This window comes from Lipotes vexillifer, unplaced genomic scaffold (genome assembly GCF_000442215.2).
Source record: "Lipotes vexillifer unplaced genomic scaffold, Lipotes_vexillifer_v1.1 scaffold920, whole genome shotgun sequence".
NCBI lineage: Eukaryota > Metazoa > Chordata > Mammalia > Artiodactyla > Lipotidae > Lipotes > Lipotes vexillifer.
The window spans coordinates 2,377,417-2,386,213 of NW_006783413.1; the positions used below are offsets into that span (position 1 = coordinate 2,377,417).

Consider the following 8,797-nt stretch of genomic DNA (forward strand, 5'->3'; position numbering starts at 1 on the left):
AAAAAAAAAAAAAAAAAAAAATTATGACAAACTTCACTGCTTTATCCTATTTAGAACTTTACACTTGCACTGTAACTGTTCTAGAAATTTCCCTGTCTCGGGTACTACATTTTCCTAAAACTTAAAATGACTAGCCAGCCAGCTGATTGTCCATATAAAAGAACATCTGTAGCCACTTAACGCTCTAAAGAGCATACAAACTTCATAAAGGTACCCCAAAATCTATAGAAACCATCCATCAATGGCTTCTTTTAGCTTTTATATATTTGAGACTATATTTTAACATCTGTTTTAAAAGTCTAAATATATTTTCCCTCTATTATTTAGAAAATGCTGCCTGACACGCATCCCAGTTGCCTCCATCACACACAACCTTTTCAGCAATTTTTAAAAATAGCTTTTATTGCCTTGCACCCCTGACAGATCAAGATACGTATTTCTTCTCAAGAAGAAAGCCATGCTGAAGCATTGGAGACAAAATTATTGATGGTGCCTTTCCAGGAGAGAAGATGAAAAATGGATTTAATTCATTTCTTATACCTAGTTTACCTTCAAAGTAGTATATTCCTTCACTTCTGAATCATTTATCAAATCAATAGTGTTCAGCAAGTGACTGATAATTCACCTGCTAAGTTGCTTTTGACATTCTACTCAAAATAAAATACAGTGTATGTTACTACATGTGTTTAGATTTTTGAACCATCTGTACATTCCTCTCAAAACTGAACCCCAAAACAGTGGGTTTTCTTCTCCCTGTCCTCCTTCCTCAAATCCTCTCTGTAGACTAAAACAGAAGGACTTGTATTCAAAGACCTTTAAAATTGAAGGTCTTATATTTATAGAGGAAGACAGCTGAGTAGACTTTAAATTATAACTAATTTAGATGTACTGAAAAATCAATTACACCAAGTTAACAATATCATGTACGGAAGAAAGGGGGGAACAATTCACCCTAATCATTTTAAACTTACGCTGGAAATAAAGCATTTGTAAACTGTTATCAAGTATACAAAGTAACAAAACACCAAGTACAGTTTCCAAAAAGCAGACCCAGCACTCAATCATCCTTTAAAATTTGTCAAAGAAACAAAACAGTTCGTTAATTCCCCTCTGAATAAGGAAAAAATATTACTTCCAATAGGATTCCTTTCAATAGCAAACTTTCTTCAGAGTGCAGATTTGGAAAATTAATTGCTTACAATTAACAACGAATTAGTTGGATACAAAAGTCTTTTAATTGCACCAAGTTTCATTAAACCTAAGATGCCAGTGATTATCAAGTGCAACATTATCTCATGTAACGTTGGGGGGGAAAAACAATGCCAGTTAAGCTATGGTATAATGCTTACTTATGGCATCCTGTCCTCAAGATTAAAATGTGAACAAAAATGTGGTTTAGAATCAAGGAAATACTGGAACCTTAAACATACCATTCAAGTATGTTAGAATATCACAAGGAAAATTATCTACAGATAAAATAATCTTAGATACTAAGACAGTAATCTATCTATATTACAATAAAATGTCAGTACTCCAACAATTCCTAATCTGAGCTGTCAGAAAGATAAATCAAAGCTTTTAGTAAATAGATGTATAATTAATCAAATGAAAGGCACCTCCCATAATTGGAATCTGGAGATTAAAAGCCACTATTGAGTAATGACAATGATGAAAACAACTGTAAGAACAATAGTTCACTCAGAAACAGCTGGTCTTTTAGCATGAGTTCACCTCAGACTTAGACAAAAGGTGCCGTGTGGTGTTACATTCCATCCCACCTGCTATACTAACAAAATTTGGCTCTACTAGACAACAACATCCATATTTGAGAAATGTTAAGTACAAAGAGAACTCATATGCTTAAAACTGACAAACAGGAAAAGTATTTGTTTACAACAAATTTATATTAAAAAAATAAAAGTTGAAGACTAACATGGAATCAATACCTTGGGTTTTTCTTTTCCCTTTCCAAGGAGAAACTGAGGCAGATTCAAGATTCTGTGTCAGCACTACAGCAAACTTTGTCATTTCTCACTGTACACAAGCTATTTTTAAGTCTTACCCATGCTAAAGAACTCCAATTCAACATAATTCATGCTAAATACTTTAAGTACTAAACATTTACATGCATTTTGTATCCAACTGATTTTTTTTTAATAACTTCAACTACTTGTGATAGCCTTACGACAAAGTCTCTTTTGAGAGGACTGACCCCTAAGCTTAGGAAAACACCCCACTCTAAGATGCTTTTCTTCCAAATCTTATCTCTTTCAGAATTTTGCTAGACACCTCAAATAGGCAGAATACAGCTTGTCAGTATCCCCAGCTAACTATACCATATTTTGACACAACTTTTAGGAGAGAAAAAGCAAATCAAGAAAACATGCTGACTTCAGGACTCTTTAAAAAGTCCTGGTTCATTTACTTAGCAAAATGCAGGAGCCCGGAACAGGTCCTCAACGAGTTAGTCTTACCTGGCAGGTCACCAAGCTGACAGTGGTGGTGAGGCCAGTCTTCCCAAGTTTCCTGGGATTTCCAGAGGGGACTAAAGTAATAGTAGGAGGCCTTCCCTTGGTTTAGGGGCTTTTCTCTAAAATTCTCTCTCTCCTCTCCCCATCTGGTCTTTTCCCCCCCCGCCGCTAATCTTTTAGCTTATCAACCTCACCACCAAAATCAACACTGAATGCACTTTATCCAGAAAACGGTGAGGCACCTAGCCCACCTTTTTAAAATTATCTAAGGCACAACAGCCCCTACAAGGATAACAAATCATCAGTGATGCCTAAGGCACAGCATTCTCTTCAACCTCTAAAGAAAGATCCTAATGTATGTAATATCTTCTACCTACTACAACTGAAAAGTGTATGAACATATTTCGGAAATATTTCTGCTTCAGTTCTTGAAGGTGAAGGGTTTCTTACTTCCATTCATTAAAATTAACCAGAACCCAACCATACTATTTAGTACTCAAGATTTCACTGCTGGGCTTCCCTGGTGGCGCAGTGCTTGAGAGTCCGCCTGCCGATGCAGGAGACGCGGGTTCGTGCCCCGTTTCGGGAAGATCCCACATGCCGCGGAGCGGCTGGGCCCGTGAGCCATGGCCACTGAGCCTGCGCGTCCGGAGCCTGTGCTCCACAAATGGGAGAGGCCACAACAGTGAGAGGCCCGCATAACGCAAGAAAAAAAAAAAAAAAAAAGATTTCACTGCGCCTTTACCTAAAATTTTTCCTCCAAACTAAATATTTAGGATTTGTGTCCTATTCAGAAATTACCTTCCACAGTACCCTCCACGATGCCAGAATGCACACTGACTTAATAACAAACGACCTTTTTTGGAAGAGAAGAAAAACTAACCTTCGACCCCCCTTAACTCACTGCCTAAGGTTAGTATTTAAGTATAAATATGCATGTCCTCCAAACAAGGGGAGGAGGGCGGAAGGCTGTTCTTACCACTGCATCCCCCACAGCTCCTAGCACAAAGCCTGGAAGCAGAGGCCATTCAATAATAGCCTATAAACACTGTAGTCCTCCGATAAGTTGGGGCATTCCAAAACACTGGCTCCACCCCTCCAAGAGTCAGCCTCCGGTTCCCGATTCCAGACCGCCTCGGCCTTGCTCTGGTGTAAATGAAACCTCGTCGCTCAAACAGACCCAGAATGGGGGCGAGAGAGCCACCCGACCCCATCCCGCAGATCCTCTATTCACCCCGCCAGGCTGTTGGTCCCAAGCCTTCCCCACCCGATCCCAGTAACTAGCGTCGCTGGCCCGCAGATCCGAGGGGGCAAGAGCCCCGCCCCACCGGCTGGACAGACAGCCTGGCGTCAGGACACGGGGGACGCCTGCGCAGAAGAACACGCCTTCCACCCGCCTGGCCCCTCCGTTCCGAGGGTAACAATACCACCTCAGAAAGACTGACAAGGTAGGCGGGGGTGGGGGGATGGAGGGGAACCGGTACGCGTCTGCGCGCGCCCCGACGCCAGGACGAGACCCTGCTCGCACCGCCCATCCAGCTCCCCCAGAGCCCAACTGTCTCCACGTGAGCGCGCCCGCGCGCGCCACTACGGCCCGCGCTGACAGGGTTGCCTCACCTGAGCCGGACTCCGCCCCCCTTCTCGCTGGAGGAGGCGGTGACCCTTCTCCGATCGGACCCGACAGTGTCGGAGGAGGCGGGAACGTCCAGGCTGGCGCCCCAGTGATGGGATTTCCTCCCCCTTCCGCCCACCCCGCCTCTCGTCCTCGGGCTGCTTCAGCCCGTTCGCCGCCGCACTCTGAGAATACCACGGCAGCTGCCCACAGTAAACGGAAGTGACGCAACACGAGATCGCCTACTCCGCGGCTTTTCTCCTCCCCTCCGGCCGCGCTACAGCCAATCAGGAGCGGAAGAGGCGGGGCCAGGGTAGATGTGCCGCCAGCCAGCGCGCGGAATCCGGCGGAATTTATTCGGTCCTGGGAACACTGACCAATCCGCGGTCCCAGGAGCCTCGCTGTGTTTACTACCGAGCGAATCCGTGAGCCCTGCAGCCAATCACCGTATGCCTTACAACACGTAAAACTGTTATCAAACGCCTTTTAAAGCGGGATTTATCACTAAGCGACTCTAGGATTGGACTACAGAAAAGCGACTGTGTGCCGAAGCCAATCCAGACCCGCTGTGGTGGAGGCCAGCGGGTTTTCCGCCTCGTTCCACCAGTCACAACTACGATTGCCTGAGCTCTGAGCTAGGTGTGAGGCGAGCCCGCGAGGTAGTGTCCCACCGCTGGCTGGACCTGAAGGATTTCCCCACCCTCACGGCGCCCGGCTCCCTCTTCGGTGACACCGGGCTCCCTCTCCAACGCGAATTCCCTTCGCGGTACCCACACACTCGCCGGGTCCGAGGTTGAGTACCGACCTCGTAGGCTTTGGAAAAAAATAAAATTCCAAGACGCTGTTTAGGTTGAATTAAACCAAAATCCAGGCTTAAGACGCTGAACCGAAAATGCCATCCATGTGACGGCAGTTGGGTCCGACACCGCGCCACGTCCAGTCCTGGTGGCGGCGTCTCCAAGGGCCGGGGACTGAGAAGTCTGGCACTTCGCTCTGCATTCCGTGCCGCAGGTCAAATAAGTCTGCAGTCTGCAGAACCAGTCTTCCAATGAACAGAATTGGAAACGTGGAAGAGTCGCGGACTTCGGTGGGGCAATGTCAGAAAAGAGCAAGGTCCGTGCGGCTCCCGGGCTCCCAGGTGCACGCTCGGACGGAGAGCCCGAACCCTTAGGTACACCGGCCCCGGCGCCTCCGACGGCAGAAAGAAGCCCACCTTCCCCAGGTGAAGAGGAGACAAGGAAGTCCGTAAGGGGCCTTCCGCGGCGGGAGCTGTCGGGAGCTCGGCATGGCTCCGGAGACAAAGGCAGGCTGGGGAACGCAGTTCGGTGGGGTTTTTTTTTGGGGGGGGGGTTGGGGGGAAGACTGTTTTTAAAAGGGAACACCCCACTTCTTCAGAACTCAACACCCAATTATCATTAGAGCTGATCCATCCCTTCAGACCATACACGTTGGAAATGTTGTCCTTGCAATATTGGGGTTGGGTTTTTTTTTTTACGGTCTCAACGAAGTCTGATGGTAAATTGTGTTCATTAAGATTCCCTGACATTTTATTGCCCTTGCACATATTTTACTGTCAGATTGGGCTGCTTAAAAAAAAAAAAAAAGAATGCTGACACTAAGCCAGGCAACGTGAGAGGTCCTTTAACAGATGTGACCCTTACAGACATACTGTGAACTAGATGTTATCTCATATATACAGAGTGGCAAAAATTAAAAAGATTTGTACGTTTAGTACTTAGGAGAGTGTGTGAAAAAAGTCCCATCCTATATCGTTGTTGGGAGCATCACTGCTGTTCTCTGAAGATAACTTGGTATCTTCAAATTTTTAAATTATGCATTCATTACCTTCTCGCTGGCAATTCCTTTCTAGAAATTCTACTTAAATAAACAAATGTGGAAAAGTATGCACGAGACTTTGATCAAGCTTTATTAGTGGAAGAAAAAAAGAAACAATGTGAATGTGCATCTATAGAGGATTACAATACATTGATATACATTGAGTATGTATTATGGCTCCTTTATTACTAATGATCCATATACATACAAAACAAAACCAGAAAAACCCTGCGTGTGGATGTAAACATAAAAGCTTGTAAATGTATGGCTAAGTATGAAGAGATACTATCAAACTGTTTGTAAAATTTGCCTCAGTGAGGGGAAGTTAGGAGGGGGTGATGATAAGGAAATATTTTAAGAAGGCCTTCTTAATTTTTAGCCTTTACATACTTCTGTATTAATTTAATTTTTATAATGACCTTTATTATTTTAGTAGTATATATGAAAACCAGGATTTTTTTTTTTTTTTCGGTACACGGGCCTCTCACTGTTGTGGCCTCTCCCTGTTGTGGCCTCTCCCATTGCGGAGCACAGGATCTGGATGCACAGACTCAGCGGCCATGGCTCACGGGCCCAGCCGCTCTGCGGCATGTGGGATCTTCTTGGCCCGGGGCACGAACCCGCGTCCCCTGCATCGGCAGGTGGACTCTCAACCACTGCGCCACCCGGGAAGCCCGAAAACCAGGATTTTTAGGTTGAGTTTTCAACTCATTGACAAAATTATTCCTAAATTAAGCTATAAATTTCCCAATAAAAGTATCACTAAGGTACTTTTGGCTTGCACTGTTGGTGGGAATGTAAATTGATACAGCCACTATGGACAACAGTATGGAGGTTCCTTAAAAGACTAAAAATAGAACTACCATACAACCCAGCAATCCCACTACTGGGCATATACCCTGAGAAAAACATAATTCAAAAAGAGTCATGTACCAAAATGGTTACTGAAGCTCTGTTTACAATAGCCAGGACATGGAAGCAACCTAAATGTCCACTGACAGATGAATGGATAAAGAAGATGTGGTACATATATACAATGGAATATTACTCAGCCACAAAAAGAAACAAAATCGAGTTATTTGTAGTGAGGTGGATGGACCTAGAGACTGTCTTTCAGAGTGAAGTAAGTCAGAAAGAGAAAAACAAATACCGTGTGGTTAACACATATATATGGAATCTAAAAAAAAAAAAGTTCTGAAGAGCCTAGGGGCAGGACAGGAATAAAGACACAGACGTAGAGAATGGAAGTGAGAGAGTGGCATGGACATATATACACTACTAAATGTAAAATAGATAGTGGGAAGCAGCCGCATAGCGTGGGGAGATCAGCTGGGTACTTTGTGACCACCTAGAGGGGTGGGATAGGGAGGGTGGGAGGGAGACGCAAGAGGGAGGAGATATGGGGATATATGTATATGTATAGCTGATTCACTTTGTTATAAAGCAGAAACTAACACCATTGTAAAGCAATTATACTCCAATAAAGATGGTAAAAAAAAAAGAAACTAACATACAAACCTAATAATCACAAACCAGAATGAATAGAACCATTTCACTTCTCTTAAGCATAATCTTCCCTAATTTGAGGGGAAATGACAAATAAAGATCACCCTATAGCTAATACAAAATCAAAGCAACAACAACAAGAGATACTTCTGGAAACTAGACACTGATTCTAAATTCATAAGAGAAGATAATATTGCAAGAATAGCCAGGAAAAATGAAAGCCAGACAATGACACTACAAGAAAACTACAGATCCATATCCCTTATGAACATTAATGCAAAAACTCACAATAAAATATTAGCAAACTAAATTTAGCAGCATATCAAAAGGGTTGTACACCGTGGCCAAGTCGGATTTACTTCTGCAATGCAAGGAGAGTTCAATATGTGAAAATTGATCAGTGTAATACATCACATGATCATCTCAAATGATGCAAACAAAGCATTCAACAGAATTCAACACCCTTTTAAAAACACTCAACAAACTAGGAATAGAAGGAAACTACTTCAGCATAATAAAAACCATATATGATAACCCACAGCAAACATACACATTGGTGAAAGACTTTAAGCCTTTCCTCTAAGATCAGGAACAAGACACAGATGCCTACTTTCACAACTTCTATTCAACATAATGCTAGAATGTTTAGATAGAGCAATTAGGCAGAAAAAGAAACAAAAGACATCCAACTTGGAAAGGAAGGGGTAATATTATCTCTGCACATGATATATTCTTATATGTAGAGAATCCTAAAGATCACACACACACAACTGTTAGAGCTAATAAATTCAGCAAAGTACCAAGTTATAAAGTCAACACACAAAAATTAGTTGCATTTTTATACATTAACAATGAACAATCTCAAAAGGAAATTATGAAAATGACATTTACAATAGCATCTAAAAGAACAAAATACTTAGGAATTAACCAAAAGACTGGTACAAAGAAAATTACAAAATGTTACTGAAAGAATTAATGGAAACACATTCGATGTTCATAGATTGGAAGACTTAATTTAATATTATTAGGATGTCAATGCTACCCAAAGCAATCTATAGATTGAATGCAATCTCTATAAAAACTCTCAATGATGTTTTGCCAAAATAGAAAAACCCATCCTAAAATTCATATGAAATCTCAAGGGATCCCAAATAGACAAAACTATCTTGAAAAAGAAGAACAAAGCTGGACGACTCACATTTCCTGATGTCAAAACTTACTAGAGGGGCTTCCCTGGTGGCGCAGTGGTTGAGAGTCCGCCTGCCGATGCAGGGAACACGGGTTCGTGCCCCGGTCTGGGAAGATCCCACATGCCGCGGAGCGGCTGGGCCCGTGAGCCGTGGCCGCTGAGCCTGCGCGTCCGGAGCCTGTG

General features: G+C 43.1%; 1 protein-coding gene across 1 annotated transcript in view; it reads right to left on the reverse strand.

The window, feature by feature from the left end:
* ZBTB5 (zinc finger and BTB domain containing 5) overlaps positions 1-4,314 on the reverse strand; it is a 24,726-nt gene extending 20,412 nt beyond the window's left edge. The window contains exon 1 of the mRNA XM_007456005.1: positions 4,089-4,314. The gene's annotated coding sequence lies outside the window, so the exon portion shown is untranslated. The remainder of the gene's footprint in view (positions 1-4,088) is intronic.
* Positions 4,315-8,797: the final 4,483 nt, after the last annotated feature.